Genomic DNA, 19,668 nt, shown 5'->3' on the forward strand with positions numbered 1-19,668 from the left:
CAAATGAGCAACTGGCAAAAGATTAATCTCCAAAATATACAAGCAGCTCATGCAGCTCAATATCAAAAAAACAAACAACCCAATCCAAAAATGGGCAGAAGACCTAAATAGACATTTCTCCAAAGAAGATATACAGATTGCCAACACACACATGAAAGGATGCTCAACATCACTAATCATTAGAGAAATGCAAATCAAAACTACAATGAGGTATCACCTCACACTGGTCAGAATGGCCATCATCAAAAAATCCACAAACAATAAATGCTGGAGAGGGTCTGGAGAAAAGGGAACTCTCTTGCACTGTTGGTGGGAATGTAAATTGATACAGCCAGTACAGAGAACAGTATGGAGGTTCCTTAAAAACTAAAAATAGAACTACAGTATGACCCAGCAATCCCACTACTGGGCATATACCCTGAGAAAACCATAATTCAAAAAGAGACATGTATCACAATGTTCATTGCAGCACTATTTACAATAGCCAGGACATGGAAATGTCCATCGACAGATGAATGGCTAAAGGAGATGTGGCACATATATACAATGGAATATTACTCAGCCATAAAAAGGAATGAAATTGAGTTATTTGTAGTGAGGTGGATGGACCTAGAGTCTGTCATACAGAGTGAAGTAAGTCAGAAAGAGAAAAACAAATACCATATGCTAACACATATATATGGAATCTAAAAAAAAAATGGTTCTGAAGAACCTAGGGACAGGACAGGAATAAAGATGCAGACATAGAGAATGGACTTGAGGACATGGGGAAGGGGAAGGGGAAGCTGGGATGAAGTGAGAGAGTGGCATGGACATATATACACTACCGAATGTAAAATAGATAGCTAGTGGGAAGCAGCCGCATAGCACAGGGAGATCAGCTCGGTGCTTTGTGACCACCTAGAGGGGTGGGATAGGGAGGTTGTAAGGGAGATGTAAGAGGGAGGGGATATGGGGATATATGTATACATATAGCTGATTCACTTTGTTATACAGCAGAAACTAACACAACATTGTAAAGCAATTATACTCCAATAAAGATGTTAAAAAAAAAAAAGAAGGAATGAAGCATTGGCACATGCTACAATGTAGATGAACCTCAAAAACATTATGCTGAGTGAAGGAAGTCAGTCACAGAAGGTCACACATTGTATGATTCCTTTTATATGAAATGTCCAGAATAGATAAATTCATAGAGACGGATTCGAGGCTGGGGGACGGGAAACGGGGAGTGACTGCTGATGGGCATGATGTTTCCTTGTAGGAGGGTGAGAATGCTTTGGAACAAACAGAGGTGGCGGCTGCCCTACATTGTGAATGTGCTAAATGCCACTGAATTGTTCACTTTTAAATGGTTAATTTTAAGTCATGTGAATCTCACCTCAATTAAGAAGTAATGTTTGCAAAACATTGCTCCCAGCAGTAGGGAGCCAGAGACACAATCCAGTGGTTAGGCAGGTCCCCCAGAGCTGGGGGAATTCCTCTGGGCCAGGCCCTGCAGAGAGGTCCCCCAAAGAGGCCCAGAGTCCCCATGACCCTGAGCTCAGGAGTAAAGGGAAAAGCCCAGAACAAGATGTGGTCGCCCTTCTCCCCAAAGAGACAAGCCAGCAGGGACAGAGTGTGGAGCGGAAAATTAGCTGGTGACCTAACAAGACATGAGGGACTGAGCCTGAGGTGCAAGGATGGAGGGGTAAATTGGGCTCTGCCAGGTCTCGTGCTCCCTTCTGTGGGGCCAAAGACCTTCCTCCACGTTGCACGCAGCCCAGGAAACTCTCCCAGCAAAAACTGTGTCACCTCCTGCCAAATATCTCCAAGGCCAGAGGGGACACCTTCCATAGGTTAGTGGGGAGAGAGGGAAGCAGACAGGAGAAGAAAATAGCAAGCTGGGGTCTGCACATCGCCAGCCAGGCCTGCTGTGTGACCTTGGGGAAGTGACTTTGCCTCTCTGAACCTCGGTTCATTTGTCTGTATAACGAGTACAAATAAAACGGGAAGCACCCTGTGTGTGCAAGCCCTGCTAAGAGGTTCCAGCTTCTGGGTCCTGCATGGCAGAATTTTAGGAGCTTTGGAACAAGAAAGGCTGTGAGATACTGGGTAGTGGATTATTCTCTCCAAGACTCCTCATCCTATAAGTGGAGGTAAGAGTGCCTATCTTAGAAGATTAAGTAAGAGGAAGCACGTAGAACGCCTTGTCATGGTGTCAGGTGCACAGGAAGCATGTAAGAAATGTTAGCTGTTAGTAGCAGGGCGATAGGGAGCCAATGCAGGATTTAAAGCAAAGGAAAGGTTGGTCATTTCACCCTGGTGGCGGCCATCGCAGAGGTTGAACCAGAAAAGCAAGCCTGGAGCCAGAGAGACCAGAGAAGGGATGGGTTTGAAATCTCAGAGTGACAAGATGAGAATCTGGTAGGGTGCTGGGAAGGAGAGGAGGGGTAAGGAAGAAGAGAGGGGGCAAGGTAAAACTGTCAGCATGCAGCGAATGGGGCTGAAGGAGATTGGCTGCCACCAGATCTCTGGCCCAGGTGACCAGGCAATCAGCAGGGTCACTGCTAAGCTCAGGTACAGCAGAGGAACAGGATTGAGGGTAGACACCGACCTAGGTTTGATAAAGGGTAGAACCAATCTGGGGGGGCTCGGCAAAGATGAACACCCAAGAGGTGTATCTGTACCCTCAGGATGGAAGCTCGAGGGACACAGTGATCCTGACCAGAGAATGGGGTGGTATCCATCATTTACTTGCCCACCCATCCGGCCCTCTCTCTCCTAGTGAGTTCCTTGAGGATAGGTGGGGACCATGATGTGTGTGTGTGTGCGTGCACACAATATTTCAGGCACGCAAAAAAGCACAGATCATAATTCAAGTTGGAACACAGCTATAGTCATCATTCAACATAAGAAGTAAAACGTCAAGTACAACTCTCCACTCCCATGCCCTCGTTTTCCTCCGTCTCTCCCCACCCCCCGCCCCGAGATAGCCAACATCCTACATCAAGTGTTTATCAATCCCATGCACATTTTTCGTCTTTACTACACAGGATGTGTCCACCAACAATATACTGTATAGAATTGTGCTGCATGTTTTTAAACTTTACATAAATGGCAATATTCTGGACACATACTTCTATGATTGTTTTCTCAAGCTTTTGAGATTCGTCCAGGTTGGTGCAAGCCATTCCACATTTGTTCCATTTCTGTGACTAGAAGCATCTACCAAATGGGAGCATCATATTTGATGGATGCGCCCTTATCGTGGATGGATGCTTCTCTTTCCAAACCTCCTTGAACATGCCTCACGGTGCACCTTCAAGAGAATTCCTCTGTGGTGGAATCGCTGGGTTGGGAGGGGGACTCTGTCATCATCTCAGAATTCCTGTCCACAGCTTGGGGAACGCCTCAGTGAAGATGCCCAAAAAGGGGTCAATGAATCAACAAGGAAGTGAGACAGGGAGTGTAGACTTCCTGGGTAGGGGAGGAGAGAAACAGGGCAGCAGGCAGAGGGACCCAGAGAGAAGGTTCCTCTCCAGGTCCAGAGAACACAAGTCATTAGAGGACAGAGGATTGAGCAGCCACTGTGTGCTGAGCTATAGGAGAGGGAAGGATTTGAGACGTTCTTGAAAGCTGGAGCAAAGTCCTGAAGGAAGAACATTTGAGGCAGAGGAAACAGCAAGTGCAAAGGTCCTGAGGTAGAACCAATCTTGGACAAAGAGACCTGCGTGGCTGGGAGACAGTGATATAAATAGAGATGGGGGAGGTGAGCAGGATCTAGACTTTGTAGAATTCGACATTTTTTTTCACTTTTTTTTTTTTTTTTTAAGATTCCATATACAGTTGATACCATGCAGTATTTGTCTTTCCCTGTCTGGCTTATTTCACTTAGCATAAGGCCCTCAAGGTATATCCATGTTGTCGCAAATGGCAGGATTTCCTTCTTTCTCATGGTTGAATAATATTCATATATATATTATATGAATATTATATAAAACCACAGCTTCTTTATCCATTCATTGCATATATATAAAACCACATCTTCTTTATCCATTTTTCCATTGTTTCCATATCTCAACTATTGTAAACAATGCTGCAATGAACATGAGGATGCAGGTATCTCTTCAATGTCCCATTTTTATTTCCTTTGGATATAAGGAAATAAAAGAAGTGGAATTGCCAGATCATATGGTAGTTCTATTTTTAATATTTGAGGAAACTCCATTTGTTTTCCATAGCAGTTGCACCAGGATTTGGAATTTTACTCCAAATATTACTGGGAGGAAAGTACTATGTGAAGGACAAGATCGCATTTACTTTTGTAAAAGCTCCTCCTACCTGATTAATGGAAATATTATCATAGGGGCCAGAAGTAGAAATAAGAGCTATATGAATATATGGGGGAAAGAGTATTCTAAGCAGAGGGAACAGCAAGTGCAAAGGCCCTGAGGCAGGAGCATCTCTGGATTATTCAAGGACCATCAAAGAAACCAGAATGAGCACAGGAGATGAGATCAGAAATGAGAAGGGAGGGACAGATTTGAAGGTGATTGTCACTAGGTCTCTTGCAGCTTTAAAAAAATAACGCTTTTCTGTTAATGTCAATAGCATTGTGCAAGGTGCTGAGTCTTCTCTTAGTTTCTACTAAACTAACAGAATTAAAATTAAAAGCAAAGTCCTAGCTCTCATAACCCTGTCTGAGATTTTTATATATTCAATACCCCTCTGTGCGATTAAGTCCTAGGAATGGTTTAATTGTCCTATTTATTTGATCAGCTTAATTTTATTAATATTTGTTCCACAGAGCTTCATGGATATACTTCGATCAACTTCTAGGATTCAATAAGTTTACCTTGTCCTCAAACAACAAATTCATTTTCATAAGAGTTAGTAGAGGACCCCCTAAGAGTTTCCATCCCACACCTGGGATTGATATTTATTTTGTTGGTTTTCAAATGGCATATAATTTCTATAATTATCTTACATTTCTCTTTCATCGTTTTCTTTATTTGCAAGTGTTCAATACTTTTTATTTATTTTTTTCTGGAAAGTATAAATTTGTTTTCTTTTTTTTAATTTTTTATGTTATATTAGAGTATAGTTGATTTACAATGTTGTGTTAATTTCAGGTGTACAGCAAAGTGATTCAGTTATACATACATCCATTCTTTTTCAGATTCTTTTCCCATGTACGTTATTACAAAGTATTGAGTAGAGTTCCCTGTGCTATACAGTAGGTCCTTGTTGATTATCTATTTTTTTAATTAATTTATTTTGGCTGTGCTGGGTCTTCATTGCGGTGCGTGGGCTCTAGAGTGCACTGGCTCAGTAGCTGCATCGCGTGGGCTTAGTTGGGTATGTGGCATCTTTGTTCGCTGATCGAACCCGGAGCCCCTGCATTGGGACCTCGGAGTCTTAACCACTGGACCACCAGGGAAGTCCCGATTATCTCTTTTATATACAGTAGCGTGCATATGTTAACCCCAGTTTCCTAATTTATCCTTCCCCCTCCCCTTTGGTAACAATACTTTTTATATATCAAATTATTGTCAGCTTTAACAACTGAAACATTCCTTTCTTGTAAGACTGAATGAAGTATTGATATCCCTGTTAGGACTGCATTTATTAAATCCAAATCCTTAAAAAAAAAAAAAAAGCACACACATAATTATTTTCTAATGTTAACTCCTTTCTCGTAATTTTTATTGAGAAGAATTTACAAGACTTGACATGATTTTCAGGCTGCTCTTACAAGCTCCAGCCCCTCAGGTTGTCCATCTGGATCCAAATACTCTTCTTGTTTTCACTATTTCAATCCCCAGCTTTTTAGATATGTTGGTTTATTCTCTCTGTGTTTATTGGATGCATGGTGGCATACAGAAAATTTTACAGAAAATGTTTAAAGGGTTTCATTTGAATTATATCTTTTTTGACTCACCCAGAGATAACTGAACAAAGAGACTTAAATGAAACCAAATTAAAATGTCCAGGAAGTTTTGTAACTTTTGCCTGAAATCCCAAATTTACATTATATCTGTATAAAAGTCAAGAAGGTCTTCATGTGACTATTTTTCATTGAGAAGACATTTCTAAAACACCATCTGATCATCTCAGACATCATTTGACCACGTTTCAGAGTCAGTAAATGTAATTCTGTTTTTTACTTTTTTCCAATTTTATTTCAAATGTTCTGAAATAAATCACAATCTCATGTGATCAACAAACTTAAACTACCTTCACAGTCTTGAATTTCACTTTATAAATAAATTGCTGGGAAAAAAAAGTTAGTGACACTGATGAAACTTCATTGGTAATGGCTGAAATTTTACTGACCTGATGTAGTTTTCCAAAAAGGTATTTTCTCTTTCCAGTAAATGGGTTTTACCATAAGCAGGTGCATGAGTCAGAATGGCAATGTCATGCCTACATCAAAATTACATTTTTTGAAATTCTATTAATTATTTCATATCTGAGAAGTCTCAATTACTTTTAACCATACACTAGTGTTTTAAAAGTCCTGTATTCCTTTCTAAATGCTTTCTGTCTGCTTTACCAACATATAATACTTTGACATAAATTTTTCCCATAACTTTCTGTTGTTCAAACACTTTTTAGTGTCTCACTGAATAATGATGATTTTTTCATTTTTCCTCATTGACCACTACAAATTTTCTTTATTTGAGCCCAAAATGAACAAAACATGATTGCTATTCAGATGAAATATTTAAGTATGAGCACTTCCAACTTTAATGAACGGTTTTGAATAGCACTTGGACCCAATACTTATATCACCTGTTACCATAAACTACCCATATTTTTATTTTAAAAAATTGTTTTTCATTCCAAAATTAAGTGTTACATTTTACAGTGAGTCTTACACAGTAACAAAACTGTTCGAGGTTGCTCAACTTCTGCAAGTATCAGATGTTCCAACACTGCTATCCACCGTGAATATCATTTCTTTTCTATTCTTCCACAAATACAGCAATATTTAAAAGGAACATTGTCCAAGCTTTGTTGCCTTTTCATTCTGGATGCTTTCTTTTCATGTTTATTGTAAACTTTTGATTTTATAATTATGAGAACATTGCACACTGACAACTTAGACAAAAACTACAGTGCACAAACAATAAAAAACCAAAGTAAATCTTAACTATTTAAAACCAGGACCAACCTCAAAATTTGAGGGTAATGATAAATTGGTACTTCTCCTATAGCACAGATAATTTTATAAGCACACAACCACACTGCTCACAGTGACAGTAGCCAAACTGACAAAAAGTTTTGCAGATGTTTCTCAGATGTTGTCCATGTATCAAAGCTCATTACAACATTCAACAACAGTAAACTTGAAAGTGTGTCTATATTATAATTTGTATTGTTCATTAATTTTACTATTCTTTGGATGTTCTTTAAGAGTATATTCCAGTCTCTGCCAAATCTTTCTAGATTTTAGCAATGGGACTAGTGTGCTGGTGCATACTGACTGTATACTAGCCTTGGATTAGCAATAGGAGGTCAAGGTTGCTCTTGACATGCAAGGACAGGCAATGTTTTTGAGGAGTATGAAATCTAATGGAGCAGAGAAAGCGGAGTTGTAGCAGGAGGGGTATTTGGGATAAAGAAGGGATTCCTTCAGAAATAGAAGATTTTTTGGAATCCTTGCATTTTAGTTTGAAATCTCCCCAAAGCATGTTCTGAGTCAAGAACTTGAGTGCAAATAGTTTATTTGGGAAATAATCCCAGGAGACCCAATGAGTGTTTGGAGAAAGGAGGTGTGGATAAGTAGGTACCCACTCTTGGCAACTGAGGGGTCATCTTTCTAGGGATCCTTGAGAGAACACAACCCAGAACTGCTTCACTCAGAAGCGATGAAGCCGGGGCGTTCACCCAACAAGGCCTGTCCCTCACTGGCCAAAAGTCACTCTTGGGGTGCCAACCCCCAGCACTTGCATGTTACCCTGTGTGCAGGCTGAGCCTGCTCTGGTGACCAGATGAATCCTTGGGGCATAGAGATACACGTGATGGAGGTGAGAAATGGTCAGTGTGCTTGGGAGCTCTCCACCAAGCTCCAGGTGACATCCTGCAGGTGGGCTGTGGGGAATGAATGGTGTGTTCGCTGATGGAAATGATGCAGCAAATGGTGGGGGAGGGTCCTGTTGCAGGAGGGAGTGGGAAGAACTGATGGATGGCTGAACTAACAAGAGGGGATGAGATCCAGGGTGCGAAGGAGAGGCTGGCCTTGGCCAGGACCCTGGACAGCTCCTCCGTGTCATTTCTGATTGATTCAGGATGGCGGTTGAAGGGGCAAATCTCACCCTGGTCTCTGAGTTCCTGTTCCTGGGCTTCTCAGAGGAACCCAAGCAACGGCAGCTGCTGTTCGTACTCTTCCCGAGCAGGTACCTGGTCACAGAACTGGGGAACCTGCTCATTACCCTGGCCATCGCCATCGACGTCCAGCTCCCATGTACTTCTTCCTGGCCAACCTGGACTTTGTGGACATTTGCTTCACCTCCACCACCATCTGCAAGATGCTGGCCAATCACGTGTCAGGACACAAAGGGATTCCTTAGGCTGGCTGCCTGACCCAGATGTTCTTCTTCATGTGGTTCGCCGGCATCGGCAGCTTCCTGCTGACCGCCATGACCTACGACCGCCATGTGGCCATCTGTCACCCTCTTCACTCTGCCACGTCCGTGATACCACAGCTCTGTAGCCTCCTGGTGGCAGCATCCTGCACTGCAACCTTTGGGAATGCCTTGACCCACACGATATTCCTGACCCGCCTCTCATTCTGCACCCACAACCAGGTCCCCCATTTCTTCTGTGGCCTCAGCCCTCTGCTGAAGCTCGCATGCTCTGACACCTTTCTCAACAATGCAATGGTGTACACCGTGGGCGCCCTGCCCATCATCACCCCCTTCTTGGGCATCTTGGTGTCCTACACGCACATCTTTGCTGCTGCGTTGAGGATCCCGTCCACCAGAGGCAAGTGGAAGGCCTTCTCCACCTGTGGCTCTCATCTCTCTGTGGTGTCCCTGTTCTACGGCACACTCATCAGGGTTTATTTCAGCCCCACGTCCTCCCATACGGCCCAGAAGGACACAACCGCTGCAGTGATGTACACCGTGGTCACTCCCATGCTGAACCCCTTCATCTACAGTCTACGCAACAACGACATGAAGGGCGCCTTGGGGGCCCTCATCAGCAGGGGGCCAGTTTTTATTCGGTGACCACAGCATTGGAATGTCTGTCCAAATACAGCGCCCATCTGTTCTGAACTTCCGGGCACAGTCCCAGTCTTAGATAGTTCCTTCATATCACTCTTGGTTCATTTGTTTATTACCTCATCCTTCCAACAGATATTTATTGAACATCTGTCACATTTTACTATTTACTGTTTACTATTTACACTCTTTCAAGAGTCTGGCAGGGGACAAACAAAATCCCTGTTCTTGTGGCACTTAAACTGCAGCCTAAAGAACACATAATGGTTAAAAGGAAGTACTCTGGAAACCAGAGAGACCAGGATTCAAGCCCCACATTGGGTTAAGGGTCAGGTTAAGCTGCTATGAGAAAGAGACCCAAGACAAAAGCTCAGAAGTCATAAGATTTTGCAGACTGAACTCGGATTTTTTAGCAACATAGTTGCTTCAGAAAACTTAGTAGACATCTTGTCTAGTTGCTTCTAGCTAGTTCCATTGCTAGAACATTCAGTGTTCTTTTCTAGCCAGAGTTCTTGTGTCTACTTAATTTGCAGTATTTGCTTCATTGAACTATCTACATCTTTGTCATTCTCCGTTAATGGTCATCTGAAACAATAGCCTTGGGCAGGAGGCAAGATCCTTGTTTATACTATTTAGGGGGCTAGGCAGCTGTTGGCTCTTCCAAACTTGTGATGTTCCTGACTTTGAAAAGTGGCCAATTCTTGTGTAAGAGCATCTCTTTCTTGTGATTCCTTGCTGAAAGCAGCAAGGAGCAGCCAACTTACAGTGACATTCTAACTCTTTCCCATCACTTCTAGAAACACAGGCTTAGTAGACATATGATCTAGCTTTCAGGTAGGTGATCGCAGGTGATGACATTACCAACTGTTGTTCTTTGGCATAATGAGGGTCAGTTATCCAGTCTGCAATATTTGTGACCTTACCAGCAGGTTCACTAAGCTAATGCAACTGACTTTTGATTTTTGTGACTGCAACACCCCCTTTCTGATACTAATTTTTGTATTAGGTAGGATGAATAGCCTACTTGCTGCATTAGGGCTTCTATAACAAAATACCACAAACTATGTGGCTTAAATAACAGAAATTTATTGTCTTACAGTTCTGGAGACAAGCCTGAAATCAAGGCGTTAACAGGTTGGTGTCTTCTGAGGCTATAAGGGAGAGTCTGTCCCATGCCTCTCCCCTCACTCCTGGTGGTTTACTGGCTATCTTTGGTGTCCCTTGACTTGTAGATATCTGCCTTCATCTTTACATGGCATCCTCCCTGTGGGCCTGTCTATCTCCAAATGTCCCCTTTTTATAAGGAAACCAGTTACCTTGGATTAGGAACTCACCCTACTCTAATATGGCCCCATCTTAACTATTATATGCAAAAACAGACACATTCTGAATACTAGGGGTTAGGATTTCAACACATAAATTTGGGAAAGTGATGTAATTCAATCCATAACATTTGCAAAAAAAAAAAAGACTAAATGAATAATGGGGACCCCCCTGGTGGCACAGTGGTTAAGAATCCGCCTGCCAATGCAGGGAACACGGGTTTGAGCCCTGGTCCGGGAAGATCCCACATGCCACAGAGCAGCTGAGCCCACGTGCCACAACTACTGAAGCCCTTGCACCTAGAGCCCGTGCTCCGCAACAAGAGAAGCCATTGCAAGGAGAAGCCCATGCACCACAACAAAGAGTAACCCTGGCTCGCCACAACTAGAGAAAGCCCGCAGGCAGCAACGAAGACCCAACACAGCTACAAATAAATAAATAATTTTAAAAAAATAAAACGAAAGAGTAATGGCTCAAGCAAAGTAGTTTATTCCCCTCTCATGTAACAGTCAGAGTTCTATATCAGTGGGTGACTCTGCTCCTTTCAATCAATCAAAAACCTAGGTTCCCAATGTTTTATTTCTTGTCTATTTCCCTGAACATTATTATTGTCTGTGGGGTTGAAGCTGTGAACTCTAGATTAAAAAAAAGAAGAAGAAAGAAATCAGCGAGCACAGGGGAAGAAAGTCCCTGATCTTGAAGTGTCATGTACTTTTCACATTCCACACTGGGTAATACCTAGATGCAAGAGAGGCTGGGAAATATGGCATAGGTGGCCAGCCATGTTGCTAGGCTGTGATTCTGTCATTACAGAAAAAGGAGAGTGTAGATTTTTGTGGAGAGCTGGCAGTCCACATTCTATCCCTCCAGCCACCAAATACATGAAAGCATGCTTCTCCCCACCCATAGAATCCACTTATACCCTGCCCTGAAGAAGATAACCTAAAGTCCCATCCAGTGATGCTTTCAGCTCAGAGTTCAAAATCTCTGCCTGATACACAGTCTTCTTCAGCAGAACAGAATGTTTATCCCATGATCTAATAATTTTTAAACTAAAAGTTTATTTATCTGGCCCTCCCTTCACCCAAAGTACAATATGAGACCAGCTACTGGTCCATCATAATGATCAAATCCCACAGGGCAGAATTTATTTAAGAATTCCCTGCTTATGAAGTGGAATAAATTCTTTGGCTCTAGAAGGGAAACCTCTTTGTCTGTTGTTCACTGCAGTCTCTGGTTTTGCCATCTGGGATGTTCTTCCTTGCCCATTACCCTCTGTGGCCACTGTCAATGAAAAATTAATCAGTTGATTTAAGAAAGAAGTGGAAAATTTTATTTGAGCCAAATTTGAGGATTCTAACCCGGGAAGAGCATCTCAGAAAGCTCTGAGGACTGTTCCACCTGTTAGAAGTCAAGACACAGTTATATAAGTTTTTTTGAGACAGAAGGCTGTGCATCAAAAGGTGTATTATAGACAGTTTACATAATCCAGATCTAAGTGGCAGTGTGGTGGGTCACGTGACCCCTGATAAGCGCAAGAAGAAATGCTCTCTTTGAAGGAGTTCTCTGGTTGATGCTAGGAGAATGTTGTTCTTTACGGCAGGTATTCCTGCCAGTGGGGGAGGTTTGATGACGAATAATGCACATACACAATGCACAGTTCGGGGGAGAGACAAGGCCAAAAAGCAGAGGAGAATTTTTACGGTTAAATTTTTCTTGTCTTGCCATAAAGTATGAATTTTATTTCACACCACATTTGAAGTAAACATAGAAGGAAATACCCTTCTTGGGAATTCTACAGCCATCATCGCCTGATTCCTCTAATGCAAATTAGGGAACCTGGGTTTTTTTTTTGTTTTATTTATTTATTTATTTATTTATGGCTGTGTTGTGTCTTCGTTTCTGTGCGAGGGCTTTCTCTAGTTGTGGCAAGCGGGGGCCACTCTTCATCGCGGTGCGCGGGTCTCTCACTATCGCGGCCTCTCTTGTTGCGGAGCACAGGCTCCAGACGCGCAGGCTCAGCAATTGTGGCTCACGGGCCCAGTTGCTCCGCGGCATGTGGGATCTTCCCAGACCAGGGCTCGAACCCGTGTCCCCTGCATTGGCAGGTGGATTCTTAACCACTGCGCCACCAGGGAAGCACTGGGTTTTTTTTTTTTTTTTTTTTTTATTTATTTATTTTTATTTTTAGCTGCACTGGATCTTCGTTGCTGCGCACGGGCTTTCTCTAGTTGCGTCGAGCAGGGGCTACTGTTCGTTGCGGTGCACAGGCTTCTCATTGCGGTGGCTTCTCCTGTTGTGGAGCACCGGCTCTAGGCACGCAGGCTTCAGTAGTTGCAGCACGCAGGCTCAGTAGTTGTGGCTCACAGGCTCTAGAGCGCAGGCTCAGTAGTTGTGGCGCACAGGCTTAGTTGCTCCGCGGCATGTGGGATCCTCCTGGACCAGGGCTCGAACCCGTGTCCCCTGCACTGGCAGGCGGATTCTTAACCACTGCCCCACCAGGGAAGCCCGGGACCTGGGTATTGTTTTAAGGCTCAAACAGGCACAGACTGGGTACATGGTTTAAAAATAATTCTCTGGAACTCTTCACAGGCTATTTGTTCCCGGTCAGTAACCGCACCCGAAGCTTTTTCCCAGCCAAAGTTTTTGCATTCCTTGACTTACCCGGGTCCCTTTGTCATGTGAATGATGGCTACCTGAGGTCCTTTGAAACAGAGGTCTTGGGTGGGAAGGTGTGTCAGTCTCAGCTAGGAACACCTGGGGTCACCCACCTGGACATGTAAGACTTGTGGGGACCCCCACAGACATTTCCGCAACCAACCAGAGCCAATGGTGTGGCTGGACTAGCCCTTGTGGTTCTTACGATTGCAAGACACCTCAGCCGCAACCACTGGGGAACTTTGAAAAAAAGATTTCTTACAGGTCCTGGAGGGTACAGGACACACCGAGGGCCACACAGTGAGGTCACAGGTAGAGAGACAGCACAGACCTGGGGCTCTGCCTTTATTAGGGTCCAAGTGTGGGGTGCCTGGGGTGTTGCAGATTCACTCTTTACTGGCTAATTTAAAGCCTAATAACAAGAATTAGGGCACAAGAAGGGAGAAGTAGGGCCGCGCAAGTGGTCAGTTATTTAGGTTACCCAGGGCTTTCTGAAAGGAGAGCCTCATGGGTGGGACAGCCTAGTTCCTTATCTGGTTGTTTATCTAGTAGCTGTATCTTACAGCTGCCGATATGTTTATTCAAGATGGATGAATTACTATTTGACCATAAAAAAGAAAAAAGTCCTGCCATTTGTGACAATATGGACCTTGAGGGCATTATGCTAAGTGAATTAAGTCAGACAGAGAAAGGACAAATACCGTTTGATGTCGTTTATACAGTTATATGTGGTATCTTTAAAAAAACAACAGCAACAAAATGAATTCATAGATACAGAGAACAGATTGGTGTTACCAGAGGCAGGGAGTGAGTGGTAGGGTAAGTGGGTGAAAGTGGTCAAAAAGGACAAACTTCAGGTTATAAAATAATTAAGTCAGGAAGTGTAATGTACAGCATGATTTGTATAGTTAATAATACTGTACTGTGTATTTGAAAGTTGTTAAGAGAGATCTTGAACGTTGTTGAGAGGGATCTTGAAAGTTCTCGTCACAAGAAAAAAAAATTGTAACTGTGTGTGGCGATGGTTGGGTTTTTTTGTTTGTTTTTATTAAAGTATAGTTGATTTACAATATTGTGTTAATTTCAGGTGTGCAGCAAAGTGATTCAGTTATACACATATATGTATATATCTAGATTCTTTTTTTTTTATTCCATTATAGCTTATGGTGAGGGTTGTGCACTAGACTTATGGGGTGATCATTTGGCAACGTATACAAATATGGAATCATTATGTTGTGTACCTGAGTGCTGCCTGGGATAAGTCATTTCACCCCTCTGAGTCCCCATTTTCTCATATGTAAAATAAAGGTAATAACACCTAGTGCACAGGGATGTTAGGAGGATTAAATGAGATAATACAGTTCATGAATGACTGGCAAGCAAGATGACTGTAGATGTGAAATGAGGACTCTCCTGGCAGCCCAGTGGTTAAGACTCGGTGTTTCCACTGCCGGGGGCGCAGGTTCCATCCCTGGTCAGGGACCTAAGATCCCACGTGCCATGTGGCAGGGCCAAAACAATTAAAAATAATTTTTTTTAAGTGTGAAATGGATAAACACATTTTACTTAAATGTGTAGAAAACACAATTGGTACCTCGAGCCTGCACTATGATGAGGCCAAAGAAGTTATTTGAGTTTTTTTTTTTAATTGTCAGCTGGTAATAACAACATAAGGGTAACAATATGAGGAAATGTTTTAGGACCACACTCCCAAACAAAGAACACCTGAAAAAAACAAACTGCGTTGCCTTCCCAACAATTTCTCACTTCATTGATCATTTCTAGCTGGAGACACTTTTTTTTTAAGTTTTTAAAGTTATGTTTATTGAAGTAGAATTTACATTCAGTAAAACTCACTCTGAAATTTGACAAATGCCATCACCACCACAACCAAAGAGTAGAGCAGTTCTTCAGCCCTGTTGACTTAAAAAATATTCACAACCTAAAAGTTGAGAGTCATGTTTTATTCGGCGGGAATTTTTAGGACTTCAAGCCCGGGAAGCAGCATCTCAAGTAACCCTGAGAGAACTGCTCTGGGGAGGCAAGGGGGAAGCCAGGTTATATAGGAGTTTTGCAACAAAGGGCAGATAGTCTGAACATCGAAAGATTATTGTTAATTAAAGAAAACCAGATATGTCAAGTTAAGGAAATTAGTGTTTTTCTATGTATGGGAAGATACAAGAGTCTGAGCTCACTGAAATCATTACTTGGATATGCACCTCCGTTATCTGGGGCCAGTATCCTATGTTTTCACATCCTGAGTTTCCTTAGGGCTCACCGTAGGGAGGGGCTGCAGTCTGATGGCTGCTAGATGGCAGGTATTCTTTCCTTCCTTAGTTCCCTCAGGGCTCACTGACTCACGTCGGAGAGCTGCAAGCACTGAAAACTGTGACATCCTTTGTTTACTGATATGGCAGGCAATATTCCATTTATCAGCCCTGACCCCCCACCCCAAAATCCTATGCAACAAACTCTTCCCTGATCCTTAGGAATGCACTGATCTGTTTTCTGTTGAAGGGGTTAAATTTAATCAATAAAATGATCTACTATAGAAAAAAATTGTAAGCACAAAGAAATAAGTTTTTAAAAGGATGCTTTGAAACATACAATCTTTAACGTAGTCAAAAGAATGGAATTTAAATATAATCTTTGTAAATTAAAGCAGTTGACAGAGTTCTCTTAAGATAGTTGTAGAACAAATAGCTAGTCTAGTTACTGTGTCAAGCTTCAGGCTGGGGCCAGTTAGTAGAAAAACTATTTTATTTTATTTATTTTTTTAAAAACATTTTTTATTATTATTTGGCCCCGTCAGGTCTTAGTTGCGGCACTCGGGATCTTCGTTGTGGCATGCGGGCTTCCCTAGTTGCAGAGCACAGGCTCTCTAGTTGTGGTGCACGGGCTCTAGAATGTGTGGGCTCAGTAGTTGCGGCATGTGGGCTTATTTGCCCCGAGGCACGTAGGATCTTAGTTCCCTGACCGGGGATAGATGGTGCTCAATCCCCTGCATTGGAAGGTGGATTCTTAACCACTGGACCACCAGGGAAGTCCCCTAGAAAAACTATTTTAACTAATGGAATTGAATTCTACAGAAGTTCTCTCAGGGGCAGATATATGTTCTTAGATATTTGGCACCTTCTCAGAAGTTTACCCTGCTACCACCATGAAAGGGACAAAGAAAGCAAAAACCTTTATTCTATAAATATCAATCGTCACATGTTCAAATACACTTTAACTCCTTGAAAAGCTTCTTTCAAGCACCACAATTCTGTCTTTCAAGCACCAGCCCTGAAGTTTGTCAGCATCTTGAACTAGACCGAACCGAGTCACGTGCCATGACCGAAAAGTTCTAGTTGAAGATACTTTATTTTGCTCCATTTTAATTTTATTGAAGTATAGTTGATTTACAATGTTGTGTTCATTTTTGCTATACAGCAAAGTGATTCAGTTATACATATATATTCTTCTTCATATTCTTTTCCATTATGGTTTATCACAGGATATTGAATATAGTTCCCTGTGCTATACAGCTTGCTGTTTATCCATTCTCTATATAATAGTTTGCATCTGCTAACTCCAAACTCCCATTCTAATCGACATTTCTCCAAAGAAGATATACAGATTGCCAACAAACACATGAAAGAATGCTCAACATCATTAATCATTAGAGAAATGCAAATCAAAACTACAATGAGGTATCACCTCACACCATCATCCAAAAATCTACAAACAATAAATGCTGGAGAGGGTCTGGAGAAAAAGGAACTCTCTTGCACTGTTGGTGGGAATGTAAATTGATACAACCACTATGGAGAACAGTATGGAGGTTCCTTAAAAAACTAAAAATAAAACTACCATACGACCCAGCAATCCCACTACTGGGCATATACCCTGAGAAAACCATAATTCAAAAAGAGTCATGTACCACAATGTTCATTGCAGCTCTATTTACAATAGCCAGGACATGGAATCAACCTATGTGTCCATCGACAGATGAATGGATAAAGAAGATGTGGCACATATATACAATGGAATATTACTCAGCCATAAAAAGAAACGAAATTGAGTTATTTGTAGTGAGATGGATGGACCTAGAGACTCATACAGAGTGAAGTAAGTCAGAAAGAGAAAAACAAATACTGTATGCTAACACATATATACGGCATTTAAAAAAAAAAATGGTCCTGAAGAACCTAGGGGCAGGACAGGAATAGAGACGCAGATGTAGAGAATGGACTTGAGGACGTGGGGAGGGGGAAGGGTAAGCTGAGACAAAGTGAGAGAATGGCATGGACTTATATATACTACCAAATGTAAAATAGATAGCTAGTGGGAAGCAGCCGCATAGCACAGGGAGATCAGCTCGGTGCTTTGTGACCACCTAGAGGGGTGGGATAGGGAGGGTGGGAGGCAGATGCAAGAGGGAGGAGATATGGGGATATATGTATATGTATAGCTGATTCACTTTGTTATAAAGCAGAAACTAACACACCATTGTAAAGCAATTATACTCCAATAAAGATGTTTAAAAAAAAAAAAGAAACTCCCAATCTATCCCTCCCCCATCTTCTTCCCCCTTGGCAACCAGCAGTCTGTTCTCTACATCTGTGAGTCTGTTTCTGATAAGTTCATTTGTGTCATATTTTAGATTCCACATATAAGTGATATCATATGGTATTTGTCTTTCTCTTTCTGACTTACTTCACTTAGTATGATCATCTCTACGTCCACCCTTGTTGCTGCAAATGGCATTATTTTATCCTCTTTTATGGCTGAGTAATATTCTAGTTGGAGACACTTTGGAGCAGAGTAATATTACCTCCTTTGAGCATGATCTACCCCAAGTGTTTTCTTGACTTTGTTTTAGATTGAATCCCTCAGCATCATCTGATATAAGGTTTCTGTACTCATTAAAACCAATGATACAGCCCTCTATCTGTATAGTCACTTGCTCATAAAGCCACACTTCAGGGACTTCCCTGGTAGCACAGTTGTTAAGAATCCACCTGTCAATGCAGGCGACATGGGTTCAAGCCCTGGTCCGGGAAGATCCCACATGCCGCAGAGCAACTAAGCCCGTGCGCCACAACTACAGAGCCCGCACTCTAGAGCCCCCGAGCCACAACTACTGAGCCCACATGCCACAGCTACTGAAACCCGCGTGCCTCGAGCCCGTGCTCCGCAACAAGAGAAGCCACCGCAAGGAGAAGCCCACGCACTGCAATGAAGACTAGCCCTGGCTCGCCACAACTAGAGAAACCCCATGCGCAGCAACGAAGACCCAACGCAGCCAAAAATAAATAAATAAAATAAATTTATACTAAAAAATAAATAAATAAAATAAAGCCGGATTTGAATCCGAGATCTCTTTTGCAGGTATCTGAAAATGATGGGGTGCACTGTCACCTTCTACACTTTTTGGTTCTGACCATGGTACCCCATGGTGGGTGCTTACAATGACTAACCCACCTGAGATTTTTTTAAATGATAGATTTAAAGAAAAAAAAATCAAGGAAATGATAGTACCTTTGGTACACAGACATGGCCTTAGCAGCCACTGTTGATGACCCCTCCCCATATTCCTTCAACACACCCATAGTTCACCTGCAGACACTTCCCATCACATGCCAACGACTCCTGATACAGTGTTCTTGGCCCCGCGTGTGGCAGACCAGAAGCAGCAGGGTGTTAATGCCCAGGGTGTAGCCATCAATCACTGAGGGTCAAGAGTTGGTGGGCAAATACCCCCAGCCTCCTGACCCTTCAGTTGGATGACTCTAAGATGACTTCAGAGTAGACGTCAGAAGTGTTCAGAAGATCCCTAGTGGAACCAACCCCTGGTTGCCCGCAGCGGTAGCCACTCATGAACGTACCCCCTCTCCCTGTCTCCTTTCCCCACTCTCTCACCAGGCTTCCAGGAACCACCTCCCACAAACTCTTGTTTTGGGGTCTACTTTTGGGGAAACCCAAAGTAAGACATGGACAAAAGGGTAGAGGTGACGTGGGGATAAGTGAAGTTTGCAAACTCTGAGATAGTGCATCTAAAACACTCGGTGCCTGGTGCATAGTAAATACTCAACAGATGCTGTTAGTTGTTTTGTTGTTGTTGTTACTTTTTTTAAATTGTGGTAAAATACACATAACATAAAATTTACCATCTTAATCTTGTTTCAGTGTATAGTTAAGTAGCATTAAGTACATTCACATTATTGTGCAGCCGTCACCACCATCCACCTCCAGAACTCTTTTCATCTTGCAAAATGGGGACTCTTTCCCCATGAAACACTTACTCCCCATTCCCACCCCTCAGCCCCGGGCACCCACCTTTCTACTTTCTTCTGTCTCTGTGAATTTGACTACTCTAGGGACCTCATATAAGACGAATCATACAATATTTGTCCTTTTTGTGACTGGCTTATTTCATTTAGCATAATGTCCTCAAGTTTCATCCACATTGCCGCTTATGTCAGAATGTCCT

At 42.5% G+C, this 19,668-nt stretch overlaps 2 pseudogenes across 2 annotated transcripts; one reads left to right on the forward strand and one right to left on the reverse strand.

Annotated features, from left to right (window-relative positions):
• The first annotated feature begins 540 nt into the window (after positions 1–540).
• Positions 541–12,601, forward strand: LOC309658685 (olfactory receptor 1f45-like; annotated as a pseudogene). Its single transcript has one exon. The product of its transcript is annotated as an olfactory receptor 1f45-like (transcript).
• An 81-nt stretch (positions 12,602–12,682) lies between these two features.
• Positions 12,683–18,632, reverse strand: LOC309656979 (small nuclear ribonucleoprotein E pseudogene; annotated as a pseudogene). The gene is made up of 2 exons: positions 18,459–18,632; positions 12,683–18,216 (listed from the first exon to the last, which is right to left on the reverse strand). The product of its transcript is annotated as a small nuclear ribonucleoprotein E pseudogene (transcript).
• Between the last annotated feature and the right edge of the window lie 1,036 nt (positions 18,633–19,668).

Source organism: Balaenoptera physalus (assembly GCF_965194825.1).
Source record: "Balaenoptera physalus genome assembly, chromosome: 3".
NCBI lineage: Eukaryota > Metazoa > Chordata > Mammalia > Artiodactyla > Balaenopteridae > Balaenoptera > Balaenoptera physalus.